We start from the raw sequence: 17,027 nt of genomic DNA, 5'->3' as shown, positions 1-17,027 counted from the left end.
AGAATCAAATCAGCAAAGGGAGGAATTATCCTAAAGGAACTGTCAAATAAAGGAGGAACGAAGTTGTGTCAAAAAAATAAATAAATAAATAAAATTTAAAAAATGAACCAAATGACCGGGAATACAAATCATATCTCAATAATAACCCTGAATGTTAATGGCCTGAATCCATCAATCAAAAGACATAGACTGGCAGATTGGATTAAAAAGAAAGATCCAACAATATGTTGCCTGCAAGAGACTCACCTCATAGAAAGAGATACCCATAGACTAAAGGTGAAAGGATGGGGAAAAACATACCATGCACATGGACTCAGCAAAAAAGCTGGAGTATCCATCCTCATTTCAGATAATGTGAACTTTAAGCCAAAGTTAGTCAGAAGGGATAAAGAAGGACATTTCATACTGCTTAAGGGAAGCATAAATCAGCAAGATATAACAATCATAAACATCTATGCCCCAAACAGTGGCTCATCCATGTATGTCAAACAAATCCTTCTCAATTTTAGAAACCAAATAGACCATAACACAATAATAGTAGGTGATTTTAACACGCCTCTCTCACCACTGGACAGATCTTCCAAACAAAAATTGAACAAAGAAACCATAGGTCTCAATAACACAATCAATAATTTAGACTTAACAGACATTTATAGAATATACCATCCAACCAAGAGCAAATACACTTTCTTCTCAGCAGCACATGGATCCTTCTCTAAAATAGACCATATATTATGCCACAAAGCTAATGTTAGCAAATACAAGAAGATAGAGACACTACCTTGTATTCTATCAGATCATAATGGATTGAAGTTAGAAATAAATGAAAGAGTAAAAAACAGAAACTACTCCAACACCTGGAGATTGAACAATATGCTATTATATGATGAATGGATAACAGAAGATATTAGGAAGGAAATTAAAAAATTCTTAGAGGTAAATGAGAACAAAGAAACATCATATCAAAATCTCTGGGACACTATGAAAGCAGTACTTAGAGGAAGATTTATTTCATGTAGCACATTTAATAAAAGAAGTAAAACTCAACAAATAAACGACCTAACACTACAGCTCAAAGCCCTAGAAAAAGAAGAACAGACCAACACCAAAAGTAGTAGAAGACAGGAAATAGTTAAACTCAGAGCTGAAATCAACGAAATTGAAACAAAAGAAACAATACAAAAAATTGACAAAATAAATAGTTGGTTCTTCGAAAAAATAAACAAAATTGATAAACCTTTAGCCACACTAACAAAGAGAAGACGAGAGAAAACCCAAATCACTAAAATTCGGAATGAACAAGGAAATATCACAACAGACATGATTGAAATACATAACATAATTAGAAGCTATTTTGAAAATCTATACTCCAACAAAATAGAAAATTTCAAAGACATCAACAGGTTTCTAGAGACATATGAATTGCCTAAACTGAATGAGGAGGACATACACAATTTAAATAGACCAATTTCAAGTAATGAAATACAAGAAGTCATCAAAAGCCTACCAACAAAGAAAAGTCCAGGACCAGATGGGTTCTCAGCCAAGTTCTACAAAACCTTTAAAGAAGAGCTCATTCCAATACTTCTCAAAGTATTCCATAAAATAGAAGAGGAGGGACCATCCCAAACTCATTCTATGAAGCCAATATTACCCTGATAGCTAAACCAGACAGAGACACATCAAGGAAAGAAAATTTCAGACCAATATCCTTAATGAACATCGACGCAAAAATTCTCAACAAAATTTTAGCAAATCGCATACAAAAACATATTAAAAAGATAGTGCACCATGATCAAGTGGGTTTCATCCCAGGGATGCAAGGTTGGTTCAACATCAGGAAATCAATAAATGTAATTCACCATATCAATAGACTTAAAGTCAAGAATCACATGATTATTTCGATAGATGCAGAAAAAGCATTTGATAAAATACAGCACCCCTTCATGCTCAAAACACTAGAAAAAATAGGGATAGCGGGAACATTCCTTAACATTGTAAAGGCCATCTATGCTAAGCCCATGGCCAATATCATTCTAAATGGTGAAAAACTGAAAGCATTCCCCCTAAAAACTGGAACAAGGCAGGGATGCCCTCTTTCACCACTTCTTTTCAATATCGTCCTTGAAACTCTAGCCAGAGCAATTAGACAGACCAAAGAAATTAAAGGGATACGAATAGGAAAAGAAGAACTCAAACTATCCCTATTTGCTGATGATATGATTATATACTTAGAGGAACCAGGAAATTCCACCAGAAAACTTTTAGATCTCATAAGTGAATTCAGTAAAGTAGCGGGATATAAGATCAATGCACATAAATCTAAGGCATTTTTATACATAAGTGATGAATCTTCAGAAAGGGAAATTAGGAAAACTACCCCATTCACAATAGCATCAAAAAAAATAAAATACTTGGGAATCAATCTCACAAAAGAGGTGAAAGACCTCTACAATGAGAACTACAGAACACTAAAGAAAGAAATTAAAGAAAACCTTAGAAGATGGAAAGATCTCCCATGTTCTTGGATAGGAAGAATTAATATTGTCAAAATGGCCATACTACCAAAAGTGCTGTACAGATTCAATGCAATTCCAATTAAAATCCCAATAATGTACCTTACAGAAATAGAGCAAGCAATTATGAAATTCATCTGGAAGAATAAAAAACCCAGAATAGCTAAAGCAATCCTTGGCAGAAAGAGTGAAGCAGGGGGTATCGCAATACCAGATCTTCAACTCTACTTCAAAGCAATAGTAACAAAAACGGCATGGTATTGGTACCAAAATAGAAAGGTGGATCAATGGTACAGAATAGAGGACACGGACACAAACCCAAATAAATACAATTTTCTCATACTAGACAAAGGGGCCAAAAATATGCAATGGAGAAAAGATAGCCTCTTCAACAAATGGTGCTGGGAGAATTGGAAATTCATATGCAACAGAATGAAACTAAACCCATATCTCTCACCATGCACGAAACTAAACTCAAAATGGATTAAGGATCTCGGAATCAGACCAGAGACCTTGCATCTTATAGAAGAAAAAGTAGGTCCAGAGCTTCAACATGTCAACTTAGGGCCAGACTTCCTCAACAGGACTCCCATAGCACAAGAAATAAAAGCAAGAATCAATAACTGGGATAGATTCAAACTAAAAAGCTTTCTCTCAGCAAAGGAAACTATCAGCAATGCGAAGAAAGAGCCTACAGAAAATCTTTGCCAATCATACTTCAGATAGAGCGCTAATCTCCAGAATCTATAAAGAACTCAAAAAATTCTACACCAAGAATGCAAATAATCCAGTCGACAAATGGGCTAAGGAAATGAATAGACACTTCACAGAAGAAGATCTACAAGCAATCAACAAATATATGGAAAAATGTTCAACATCTCTAGTAATAAGAGAAATGCAAATCAAAACCACCCTAAGATTCCATCTCACCCCAATTAGAATGGCGATTATCAAGAATACAAGCAACAACAGGTGTTGGCGAGGATGAGGGAGAAAGGTACACTCATACATTGCTGGTGGGGCTGCAAATTAGTGCAGCCACTCTGGAAAGCAGTGTGGAGACTCCTTAGAAAACTTGGAATGGAACCACCATTTGACCCAGCTATCCCACTCCTTGGCCTATACCCAAAGGACTTAAAATCAGCATACTACAGAGATACAGCCACATCAATGTTCATAAGTGCTCAGTTCACAATAGCCAGATTGTGGAACCAACCTAGATGTCCTTCAATTGATGAATGGATAAAGAAACTGTGGTATATATATACAATGGAATATTACTCAGTCATAAAGAATGATAAAATTATGGCATTTGCAGGCAAATGGACGAAATTGGAGAATATCATGCTAAGTGAGATAAGCCAATCTCAAAAAACCAAAGGACCAATGATATCGCTAATAAGTGGATGATGACACATAATGGGGGGTGGGAGGGGTTAGTGTTAGGGTTAGAGTTAGGGTTAGGGAAGGGGGCAAGAATGGAGGAAGGAAGGAATGTATAGAGGGAAAAGAGGGGTGGGAGGGGTGGGGGGAAGGGAAAAAATAACAGAATGAATCAAACAACATTACCCTATGTAAATTTATGATTACACAAATGGTATGCCTTTACGCCATGTACAAACAGAGAAACAACATGTATCCCATTTGTTTACAATAAAAAAATAAATAAATAAAATAAAATAAAATAAAATAAAAAGGAAGGAATGGGCTGGGAATATAGCTCAGTTGGTAGAGTGCTTGCCTCTCAAGCACAAGGCCCTGGGTTCAATCCCCAGCACTGCAAAAAAAAAAAAAAAAGAAAAGAAAAGAAAACCCAGAAGCTTCAAGATTTCAGCCCAAGAAAGAGAATTTGCAGGAGAGGAATGCACACTGCACATTTTGTCTTCTCTTTGGTGAAGGCATAAAAGGAAAGGTTGTTTTTGTTTGTTTGTTCTTTTTTAAGGCAACACAAACTATTAATAGACAGGAATATCCAAAGAGGAAAAAATCAGAGGGAAGTCTAAAGCCCTCTCAAGTGAACTAACCCCTGAAATTCTTCTCTGTTTGGAAGGGACTCTTGCTGTCATCTCCAGGAGGGACAGGCCACCCTTCAAAACTCAGACTCAATCATGAACCCAAACTCTCTCCTGGATGATCTTAGATGAGTCCAGGCAGACTGGGATTTTTCCATTAGACTTCATTAAATAGTAAGAAACAATAAAAGGGACAGGCACAAAGAAAATATCAGAAATATTTTTCATGCCAGAAGTCTTGCATTGTCATTGCTGTTTTATAGAGTCTGTCTGTCCCTTTCCCTGTGCTGTCTGAGGTGGTTTCTCACTAACCCCAAGAAAAGTCCACCTCTACTTATCCCTTGCCCCGACGTCTTGCTTCCTGGCCTCCAGCTCCCTTCTCTTCTTCCAGACAAGGCAGCGTATAAAACTAAGTCTAAGCCGTATGACCATCACTAATTCAGCAAATGCTTCTGGCCTCCTCATTTCTCTGTGAGCACAGTGTGACACCACTCTTACCCTCCGAGCCTGTGTTCACTAGTGGGGGAAGCAGACCAGCAAACTACCAATTCCACTGTGGGACTGTGAGTGCTTCAGTGGGGACGTGCACAGAGAGTGCTTTCTAAATCAGACCGAGAGGTCAAGAAGAACTTCTAGAATCCGTCATGCTTCAGATGAGATGTGAAAGATGAGTATGATTAGTGGGATTTTAAAGAGAGAGGAAGGAAAAGGTCACTGCAGGCAGCAGGGACTGCATATGCAAAAGCAGGCGAGTATAAATTGGCATTATTCTTTGGGGAACATCAACTGGCTGTGTCTAGTGAGGGCAGAGGGCGTGAGGAAGAATCTCAGGGGGAGAGGTCAGAGGTCAGGAGGAAGGAGGAGTGTACTAAATGAGAGAGTGTAAACTTTATCTGATGGGTCTGGAGAGCCCATGGAGAATTTTAAGCAAGGATTGACATGATCAGATTTGTGATTTGGAAACTAATTCCAGTGGCAATATTTTAAAAAAATTTAAAAAAGAAGTAGGGAGAAAAGAGCAGGACTCAGTGTGGACCCTGTGACAATAACCCAAGTGAGAAATGAAGGAGTAAGCTAAGGCAGTTGTTGTAGAATTCTGTGATTAACTAGACGTGGGAATGGGAAGAAAAAAGGAAGTCCAGAACACCTCCCAGCTTTAGGGTTGAAATAATCAGTTAACAGCAAGTTAACTGAATTGAGTGCTTACTATATACCATGTTGCTTTGCATACTGGCATTTTTTTCTTTCAATCATTTCTTCTCAAGACTCTATGGTGTGACAGGCATAGTTTTAGATATGGAGGATAAAGTAGTGGAGAGGAAAAAAGACAAAAATCTCTCTACATAAATACAGTATGGAGGAAAATGATAATCAGGAAGAAACATGAAGAACATCAAGAGGGAGGGTGCCTGAAATTTTAAGTAGGGTCCCAGGACTGGCCTCACCAAAAAAGTGACTGAGAAGGCAAGTGGCTCTCTGGGGCCTCTTGTCTCTGTGAGACAGTCTCTGTGAGACGGGCATCTCACAGAGGTCCTGAGGTGAGGTGAACCCCGAAAGCTGCCAGCAGGGCAGGTGGACTGATGAGGGGGAAAGTAGAAAGAGATGAGGTCAGAGGAGTGGGGAGGGAGAAGGGACTGGTCATCTAGGCTGGCACAGGCCATTGTAAGGATGTCAAGGGAAATGGGAAGCCGTTGTCAGGTTTTGAGCAAAGTAGGAATGTGATCTGACTCACATTTCAACAGGATCACTCTGGCTGCTGTGTTGGAAGTAAAATGAAGGAGGTAAAACCAGAGGCAACAACCCAGATGAGAGGTCCCAGGGACTTGGAGGATGGCAGTGGTGAGAGTGAGAAGCGACAAGTTCTGGATATACAGAGAAGGTACCGGCAAGAGCAGAGAATGTTTCAGATGTAAATGGAAGAGAAAGGAAAGACCCTAAGAATGCTAACCAGGGAGCTGCCATTAACTCAAACAGGCAAGGCCACAGAGGAGCAAGTCCAGAGGAGGGGAATAAAAGGCTCATTTTTAACATGGTACTTTTGAGATGCCTGTTAGGTGTCCAAGTGGAGATTTAAAGAAAGCAACTGACTGCTTGAGTCTGGAACTCAGAAAAGAGGTCCAAGCTGAAGTTCTATATTTCAGCAGAGAAATATCACTTACAACCATGAGATTGGATGAGAAGGATGTCCCACCTTCATCAGGGATTTGCACATGGGACCATGACATGGTCCATGGTGGGGCAGGTTCTCATGGAAATCGGTAGTCTTTTCCAACTGACCCACTCTGGAGAGATCATTACAGGTCCTGAGCACACGGGAGACTAACTTCCTCTGAGGGAGGGAGGTTGGTTTGTACTTACAAAGAAGGCTTGGCAGAATTTAGGGTTCAAGGGCTGGGGATGTAGCTCAGTGGTAGAGCGCTTGCCTAGTATGTGTGAGGCACTGGGTTCAATTCTCAGCACCACATATAAATGAAATAAAGCTCCACTGACAACTAAAAAAACAAAACAATACACACCAGGCACAGTGGCACAGCCTGTAGTCCCAGCTACTCAGGAGGCTGAGGCCCAAGGATCACAAGTTCAAGCCCAGTCTCAGCAACTTAGCAAGACCCTGTCTCAAAATAAAAAATTTTAAAAAGGGCTGGGGATGGAGTTCTGTGTTAAAAGTGCCCCTGGGTTCAATACCCAATACTGGAAAAGAGTACACACAGAACGTAGGATTCAAGTTCCCTCAGTTTCATCAGAAATTATCCATCAATCACTATCCCAATCTTCAGAATCCATCTTCTTTCCAATTAATGCCCTGACTTTGTTGTTGTTGTTGTTTTGTGTTTGGAGTATTTTGGGCAATACTGGGATTGACTCAGGGCATATGCTAGGCAAGCGCTCTACCACTGAGCAACATCTCCTGCCCAATGCCCTGACTTTTACATAAAGACACTTTGAATTTTCTAATTTTTTCATAATAGTTTTTTAAAGATATAAGTCACATGCCATACAATTCACAGTGCAACAATTTTTTCATATATTCACAGATGTAAATTCTCTTTGCATTATAAATCAGCCATCTTCAAGATTAGACCTCGGGTTTAGACTTCAAAAATCTTAGTCCTGCACCTACAAAAGGTAGAGGTTTCTTTTGGGACAGTCATAGGAGCTCTCTGGATCATCACTCGGATCTGGGTCTGGGAATGGAAAGCACTGAGCTCATTTTGTTTTTTCTTGAAGTGCTGGGAATCCAACCCAATGCCTCCCGCATGCTAAGCAAGTGCTTTATCACAGAGCTACATTCCCAGTCCTTGTCATTTTTCTTTAACCTAAGCCTTCCAATTCATTTAGAAGTAACTACATTCCTTATAACTTCCATCTGTCCTAAAAAATTTTTGTTGTTGTTTTTTCTTTGTACTAAAATCTTATATGGCAGTAGCCACTTGTCATTCAACACCCCACTTTCTCTAGGAGCTTGATTGCAGGTGACTATAGGTGGTCATTTAAGTAAAGATTTGACACTTCATGCCAGTGTCAAATTTATCATTGACAGTGTGGTATTTAATGCCTTCAAATCTAGTTGGATTAGTGAATCAGCTTGAGACTCCCCCCTTAAGGTTCTATTCCTCCAGCACCACTTTGGTACCAGTAACTGATATTTTGGGTATCAGTCAGGATTTAGTGAGGGGAGCAGAGTTACCACAAGTCTCATGGAATAAAGGGATTATTATAAGAATAAGACCTTTCAAAATTGTGGAAGAAGCTAGGAAAATAAAGACCTGGAAGCAGCATGGGTTGATCAGGGAAGTAGCTGATTAATCTGGGGAGCCAGACATGTCTAACCCCTATGAAGGAGGACTTGTAGATAGGTCTGTGTGATGCATGGCCTTGGTGTGGCTAGTGCTTCCATAGGACACAGTCCAGTGTCCAGTGGTGAGCCTGAGGCCACTCTTGGTCAGTAGGGCTAGCAGCTGGGGAGAAGAGCTAAACATGGACAAAAGGAGAGCCAGGATAAGCTAGAAACTGTGGGCACCTGCACACTTGTCCTGACAAATGACATCTGACAATGACAAGTTTCCAAAGCAAAGACTGCTATTTCACTTCCACCTTCCAAATCTCATATAAATTCCTCTATGGCCAACTCTAACCTGGAACTATCCAGAGAAAGGGATTTTGGGAAAACAAATTCCCAGATTAATTAAATGACACACTATGCACTACAGCAGCACCCAAGGACTGAGCCCTGGGCATTCCAAACATTTGGAGGTTGAGAAGATGAACAGCAAAAAGGGAAATGAGTGAAAAAAGTCAGGGACCAGAAAATTCAGAGAATAAGCTAAGAGCGTTTGCTGTCTCAGATGCCAGTGAAGAAAAATATCTCGCAAATGAGAACAATTCAGAGTGTCAGATGCTTTGGGATAGGTCAAGAACAATAGCTGAGAAACAATCATTGACTATAGCACCATGAAAATCATTAATGGCCTCAAAGAGAACAGTTTTAGTGGAATGAGGGCAAACCCTGATTGGAATGGATTCAAGAGAAAATGGGAGAGATCTGGAGACAGCACATATAACCAATGAGTTTTGCCAAAAAGAGAAAGAAGAGAAGAAAGATAGAGGCTGAGGGGGCAATGGGATTACATAAGAGTGTCTTTCAAACATAAAATAAAAAGCAGCACTTTTGTATGCTGACAGGAATGATCCAGTACTAGGAAAGTCTGATGGTGCTGGAGAATATGCTTGAGGGGGCCAGGAGGTGGGGTAGAACCGGGTGTCCAAAGGCAGAAGAGGCCTCAGCTAAGAGCAGTGGTCCTCTGCACCTTTAGGAGGGAAGAAAGAATAAATGGACAGAGAGGAGAGATGACTGGGGAGATGTGGCAGTAAGAGCTTGTGGAAATTCTCTTCTTCTTGATGCAATTTCCTAGTGAGATTGAAAACAAGGTCCTGATCAGAGAACAAAAATGGAATTGAACTCTTTGGAAGTTTGAGGAAAGAAAAGTTGGAAGCAATTATGGAAGGTTGCATTTTCAAAGATGTCCAACAGATATCTCATTCTACATGCTCTTCTCACAACGTGATGTTATGATCTCTCCATTAAGAGATGGGGTCTGTGTTCCCTCCTCTTGAACCTGGGAGGTGCTGTGTAACTGTTTCTAATAGGATGCAGCAGAGGGGACACCACATGTCTTCCAAGGCTCTGTCATGAAAGATGACAGAGAAAGATGACAGAGATGACAGTCTCTCTCTCTCTCTCTCTCTCTCTCTCTCTCTCTCTCTCTCTCTCTATATATATATATATATATATATATATATATATATATATACCTATAGAACTCTGAATCACCATGTAAGAAGCTTGGCCACCCTAAGGTTACCATGCTGGAGAGAACACATGGAGAGAAGTAAAGAGACATAGAAGGAGCTCCAGATGTCCCTGCACTGTCTTCCAGCTCAGATGCTGAACATGAGAATGAGTGACCGACAGATAATCCCAGCCCTCAGCCTTTGAGACACCTAGTTGATGCCAAGTGAATCAGAGACAAACTGCCTCCACAGAGCTGTGCCTAATTTGCAGATTCATGAGCAAAAGAAATATTGTTGGAGTTAAGCCACTAAGTTGGGGATCATTTGTAATGCAACCAAGATAATTGGATCAATAGTTATCTAGGAAGTTATGTAGGATGCCATCCATTGAAGCTGTGGGTTTGGATTAATTTACCCAGGGAGTACAGTTTATATCACAGTAACCAGGGGGAACGTTTTCAAAATAGACATGCTAACCACTTTTCTGTCCCAGGGTCTATTAAAATTTCAGGGTGGGGTGGAGGAGTAGAACAAGAAAAATGGGTAGGTACTCTTCAGTGCTTATATTATGAAATCATTCCATAGGTAATTGATGCAGACTCCCAAGTTGAGACTCACTGGTAATAATCAGGAGCAGGGAAGTCAGGAGACAAAGTCCCTGGGAACTGGCATTTGAACATGAGGGAGCAGAGGGGGTGTTCTTGAAGAGTGCCTCTCAAACTTTCTCAACAATAACTTTATTGAGGTATAAATTACCTATTATAAAATTCACCTATTGTGAGTCTATAACTCAATGATGTTTAGTAAATTTATAGAGCTACGGATCCATCATCAAATCTACCCCAAAACATTCCTTTGTACCTCTTTGCAGTTAATTCCTCTTCCTACCCCAAGCCATAGGCAAGCACTAATTTACTTTCTGTCTCTAAATTTGTCCTTTCTGCACAGTTCACATAGATGGAAACATACAATATTTTGCATTTGGCTACATTGATATAATGTAATGTTTTTGAGGTTCATCCATATCGTGGCATAGATGAATGGTTAGTTCTTTTTATTGCTAAGCAGTTTTCCATTGTGTGGATAAGTTACATTTTATTTATCTGTTCCCCAGTTGATAAGCAATTGAATTATTTCAGGATTTTGTCTACCATGAATAACACTGCTAGGAACAGTTACAAACATATCTTTGTGTGGATATACGTTTTGTTTCTCTTGGGTAGAATTCAAGGAGGGTAATTTCTGGATTTTATGGTAAATTTAACTTTTTAAGAAACTGACAAACTACTTTTCAAAGTAGCTATACCATTTTTCTTTCCCACCAGCACTAAAATTTGGCCTTGCAGGGAGCTTTTGTTTGGTTGGTTGGTTTTGATTTTTTGTTTTGTTTTTGTGTGTGGTGCCAGTGATAGGACCCAGGACCTTGCATATGTGATGCAAGAGCTCACTTCAGAGCTATATCCTCAGCCCCTATGTATTGTTTTGATTATAACTGTTCCAGAAGGTAGGTAGTGGTATCTCATTGTGACTTAAGTTTGAATTTCTCTAATAACAAATAATGTTGAGCATACTTTCATGCTCTTATTGGCAATGTATCTCCTTGTGCTTGCAAGGCAAGCACTCTACCAACTGAGCTAAATCCCCAGCCCTAATATATCTTTAATGAAATGTGTATTGAAATCACTTCCATTTTTAAATTGGGTTGTTTATCTTATTATCGAATTTTGTTTATATATTCTGGATACATGTACTTTACCAGAGGTTATCTGTAAATATTTTCTCTCAATCTGTGACTTTTCTTTCATTTTCTTAATTGTGCCTTGTGAAGTACAAAAGGTTTTAATATTGATGAATTTCAATTTATCAATTCTTTCTTTTATGGTTCATATTTTTTTGTTTTGTTTTGTTCTTTTTGAACTAAGAACTAAGCTAAGAACTCTGCCCAACCCAAGATCATGAAGATTTTCTCCTTTGTTTTATTCTGAGAAAATGATAGTCTTAGATTTTCACACGTCTCTGATCAATTTTTAGTTAGTTTTTGTTTGTTTCTCAGAATCTCAATGTACAAATTACCTGGGAATCTTGTTAAATCCATATCCTAAAAACAAGTGTGTATTCTGGTTCAGTAATCTATAGTAAGACCTGAGATTCTGCATTCCTAAAATGCTCCCAGGTGATACGAATACTGTAAGGTCCCTAGATCACACTGGTTTTGAGGATATTAGATTAAAATGGTCAGAAATGCAAAAGGGAAACTAGAAAAGATTGACATCACAGAACTACAGGGAGTAGAGAATTTTAAAAAGCAGAAATTGGTCAACTGAGTCAAATATCAAGGACATATTGGGGGGCAGGGTGTGTGCAGAGAATGAGTCTTAGGGAAAGCTGTTTCTAGGGAGTGTTGTTAAAATTGATATCTCAGATGGACCAAAGCCCAATAGTGATGAGTTGAGGAATAAATTAAATTAAATTAGCTTCCTCACTGTAGACTTGAAGTGTCCTCTGCTTTTCAAGGAAAAATAGATGTAGGTATTATAGTTTGGATCTGCAATGTCCCCCAAAGGCTCATATGTTGAAGACTTGATTCCCCAAAGCAGCAATGTCAGAGGTAGGACTTTGGAGGAAGTGATTGGATCATGAGGTCTCTGGCCTCATCAATGGATTAATCCATGGATGGGTTCATAGTTGAATGGAGTACTGGGAGGTGGTGGAAATTGTAGGAGGTAGGACCTAGTCAAAGGGAATGGATCCTTGGGGATGTGCCCTCGAGGACTACATCTTGTTCTTGGCCCCTTTCTTCTCTTCCCCTGCCCCATCTCTCTTTCTCCCTCTGCTTTGAAACCACTATTAAGTGAGCAGCTTTGCCCCACCACCCCTGTCCACCATGATCCTCCGCCTCACCACAAGCTCCCAGCAATGGAGCCAGCTGACCACGAAACCCCTGAAACCATGAGCCAAAAATAAGTCTTTCCTCCTCTAAGTTCTTTTCTTCAGCTATTTTGTCATCATGATGAAAAACTATTTAACACAAAGTACAACCTGTAAAAAATCCCAAACACCTGTTATTCAGTCCCGCACAAGTCTGCATTCAAAGAAATAAGAGAATGGCAATTCAAACTAATTTAAAGCAATTAAAATCTTTACTGAAGGTTTTCTGTGAAATTCTAAGAGTGCAAAGACCATATCACATTTTTTGAATATATATTTACTTATCTCTCTCATTTAAATAGCTTCTCCAAAATCAGTTACCCCCAAACCTACATTCCCCCTCCAACTACCCCTAAGTACTCACAGAAAGTCAGCCCAGAAGGTTCTCTTCCCTTCCTGCTCATTGTTGGTGCAATTCTTCTGTTTTCCTCCATTACCCAGATACTGCAAAAAAAAAAAGACAGGCAAAATGCCTCCTGGGCAAAGGGAAGGCAGAGGAATGGCCAAGATGGCAATGACCCATTCTCCCTGGAGGGTAGATCAAGGGGCGGGGCTGCGGAGAGTCACTTTTTGATATTTTTGCTCCTGTCCCACAGTGTAATAACTGAGGGTAGGGATAGGTATGTGGTGACAACGATGTTTTGAGAACAAAAATTTGAGCACATTTTTACAACAAAGGAGAGTTGGAACAGTTAGCGCAAGCCAGTTTAAATTTTAATAAAGAAATCTGGTGCCCATAGTCCCAGTTTCTTGGGGAGACGGCTGAGGCAGAAGGATCATAATGAGTTCAAGAGCAGCCCAGGCAACTGAGTGAGACCCTATCTCAAAATTTAAATAAATAAATAAATAGAAAGAAAAGAAAAAGAATTCTGGGACAATCAGAGTGGGGTCATTGGGGTGATGGCACGTTGACAGCACATGTGCTTTATATCCATGGCCAAGGTTGTTGGGGAGGGCCCATCACATAACTAAGGGGAAATTTGGAAGAAAAATCCCCTCCTCCACTGAAGGAGTTAGGTAAAGAAAAGGATAGCACAAACTGAAATCTCTGAGCTGCCAAAGAGACCAGGGAAGACCTTGAAAGGGGGCCTCAGTTTCCCCAGAGACCTAAAAGGCAAGGTCATGGGAGAGACACAGGAAGATGGAAGAGTGTATTTCAAGAAAGAGGTGAAAAGATGGACTGGTTGCTAAGGAGATGGGAGAAAGACTAGGACACAAGGAAGGATTTGCAGGCAGCATCAAGCCCTGGGGGGTTGGAAAGCATGTGTTCGTATGGCAATGTGACTTTCTTCAGTGATAGCTATTGACCTGTGTGTGCAAGTCCAGAGGCTGAAGGGCTAGAGTGCTTTAGGGTGGATGGACAGAAAGAAGAAGGTAAAGAGACAGTGAGAGTGACTAAAGCAACAGGCCATGGGAAGAAGCAGCTAAGCCAAAGAAAACACGAAATTGGGCCAATGAGCAGTTCTGGACCAGAGTTTTCACCGGGGTTCAAAGTGTGTGTTGGGAAGTAAATGAGCAGGGACGGGGCTGGGGGCAGGAGTTGTAACCACAAGGAAATGTGGATACCAAGCCTCAGGGTCAGAGCAGGGCTAGATCCTGGCCTTGGGAGTGAAGTAGAGTTGAGTAAGAGTCTTAAAGTAATGGGGGACAAAAGAGGGGTTTGTTCCTCAAAGCATCTGTCAGACCTTCGTGCTAAAGACTTAGAAGACTGTAGTCACTTTCTGGAAGGAGCAAACACAAATCCAAGCGATGGGCAAAGGGAAGGTAGATCTCAGGCTAAGAAAGCTCCTACACCCAGGAGGTTTGGCACCCAGTTGAATGGAGAGCTAGGTAAGAAGGATCATGGAACATTCACCTGGGCCCTGGGCTGGTCCTGAAGTAATGAATTATCTGCCAATTGTCATTAGCCATCATGAAAAAGATGAGATGGCAAAAAGTGGAGGGAAGGAGGGAACTAACACTTCCTGAGGGCCTGATATGTGCCCTTCTCTGTTCCGAGGGCTTTATACGCAAAGGTTAGCTCACTTCTCTTCAAACAATCTGTTTTCCAGATAAGGATCTTGAGATTTGAGAGAATAAGTACCTTGACCAAGGACCTAGGACTAAGAAGCCAGTGAGCCAGGATCCCAGGTATCCAAGTCTTTTGCATTTTTCTTTTTTGCCTGAAGAGCAAAAGCAGAGGTCTAAGTTGCTGGGAGAGGCACCAGCTCCAACTTCACACGTGTCCTGTGGAAGGGCCTTTCTCCTACATTCACTTCTTGATCCTTGTCTCAGAGGGACCTGGGGATCAAAGAAACAGTCTTGCAGTAAAAAAGTCACTTTCAGAAGTCAGACTCTTGACATGCATTTCTCAAGCACCACAAAGTGAACCTATGACTCTGGACAACATGTCTCAAAAGCCTTCTTCCCAAATTCACCTACTTCCCTCAGTCACCATTAATCCATCCTGTCCTCTCTCTCCTCCCAATTCCTGGAGAGAGAGAAAAAAAAAATCCCTTGAACTTTTCCCCCAGCACAAGACCCTGTTCATCTTCCTCCAACCTGGGAGACACGTGGGCCACACAGCCTCCCAATGGGCGGGGGAAGCAGAGTGTCATGTGCGCATTGATGGGGGTCACGAGAAGTGAGAAGTGCCCTCCTTATTTTCTAGGCTAAGAAACTGAAGCTGGGAATGGGAGACCAGCCCACAGTCATGCTGCAGATTTGAGGAAAATCATCATCAAATTCCACCTTGAACTTCTACAGCATTACCTTAAACTTGTGGAGTTGACACCATATAATTTACTGTTTCATTTTAGTTTGCCCTATGTTATTCTTATTTTGTTCTCTGGATGTTTTGCGTACAATTGGAGTAGCTTTCCTTAGCCCTGCGTTTCTGGTATAATTATTCCACCACTGTCTCCCTTAATTACGAGGCTGTTGTCTTTCAACTCAGGTTCGTGTGTTGGTATCATTTATTCTGAGCCTCCTCCAATCCTTTTTTGGAAGAAAATGGAGCACAAATGCATAAGTAAAGAGAACAGTCATTTTGTGTGAATTCTTGTCACATGCCCAACTGGATTGGGAGCAGTTCGAAGACTGGATGTGTATCTGCCCTCCAGCACCTAGAAGGGTACCTAGATGTGTTCCACAAACCCCGTTTCATAAATATTTGAATTGACCGAGGAGGGTGAGAGCTAGCATCTATTGGCTACTCACTCCTTGCCAGATCCTCTACAAAAATATTTCAGTTCATCCATACAAGAAAGATAGGGATTTAAATAAAAAGATAAATGAATCCCAAAGGAAATGCCTATGAGCACTGAGAAGAAAAACGTGGTCAGGAACCATGGGAACTCCTGCTCTTGTTAACTGAGGGAGATGCGCAAGCACAGGGAGAACCAGCATGAAATTACACAGCTCCACCTCCAGTCCAGCTACTAACTACTGCCCCTCCGTGAATATTGGAGCCCCAGCCCAAGGAGGGGCTTCTCACTCTCTGGATAACCTACATTCTCCCCTTGAGTGTGTATCTACTTCCTCAAGAAACCTGTCTATGCCTCTGTCTGGTATTGCTGAAACTCTTTTTCCATCATCTATACCAGGAACCCCACCGGTCCTGAGTCGAGTTCCCCCTCCCCTCTGGGAACTCCTTGGACTCCCTGTGGAGACATTTCTTCTCCCATATCTCTTCTCCCATGATGTTAGTATTCCTGTTTTATGATGCTCCCAGTTTGCTTGAGACTTTCCCAGTTTTAGCACTAGAAGTCCTGGGTCCCAGGTTAACCTAAACTGGTTGCTCACTCTACAGTTTAGAGATGAGGCCACTGAGTCTCAAAGAGATTTCTCCAACATGAAGACTTGGATTCAAACCCAAGTCTGTCTAGAGTGGGGACTTACTAATAGGACAGACTGGAGTAGAGGAGAATAAGTAAGTGGAATTGTCCAGGGCACCTGGTAAAATGCTCTGGCACGTCCCAAACAGTGGCCTCTTGGTATAGTTGCAGTACAAAGAGAAGTCACTGGAAAGGCCTATGGAAGAGGATGGGATGGTTCCAGGAGCTGCAGCTGGCAGGCACAGAGCAGGTTTGAGGACTAATCCAGGGGATAGTGCCCCAAGGCAAGCCCACGGACTCCAAAGGGGTCTTCTCACCCCAGACAGGCCACCTGAACCTCTTGCTGTGCCACTGATGGTTTGTCCGCCCCACTGATTTTATCCCAAACTTGCTTGAAGCTGACTTCGTCAGAAGACACTCCATTTTCCACTTACAGAGTAACAAATGAGTAATTCGGACCTGAT

The 17,027-nt window shown here is 41.1% G+C and overlaps 1 non-coding gene across 1 annotated transcript; it reads left to right on the top strand.

Annotated features, from left to right (window-relative positions):
• Positions 1 to 4,223: 4,223 nt before the first annotated feature.
• Trnae-cuc (transfer RNA glutamic acid (anticodon CUC)) lies at positions 4,224 to 4,298 on the top strand. Its single transcript has one exon. It is a non-coding gene; the product is annotated as a tRNA-Glu (tRNA).
• Positions 4,299 to 17,027: the final 12,729 nt, after the last annotated feature.

The sequence above is a fragment of the Sciurus carolinensis genome, chromosome 1 (assembly GCF_902686445.1).
Source record: "Sciurus carolinensis chromosome 1, mSciCar1.2, whole genome shotgun sequence".
Taxonomy (NCBI): domain Eukaryota; kingdom Metazoa; phylum Chordata; class Mammalia; order Rodentia; family Sciuridae; genus Sciurus; species Sciurus carolinensis.
Note: the sequence above shows the minus strand (reverse complement) of the source record. Positions and strands in the feature narration are given on the sequence as shown.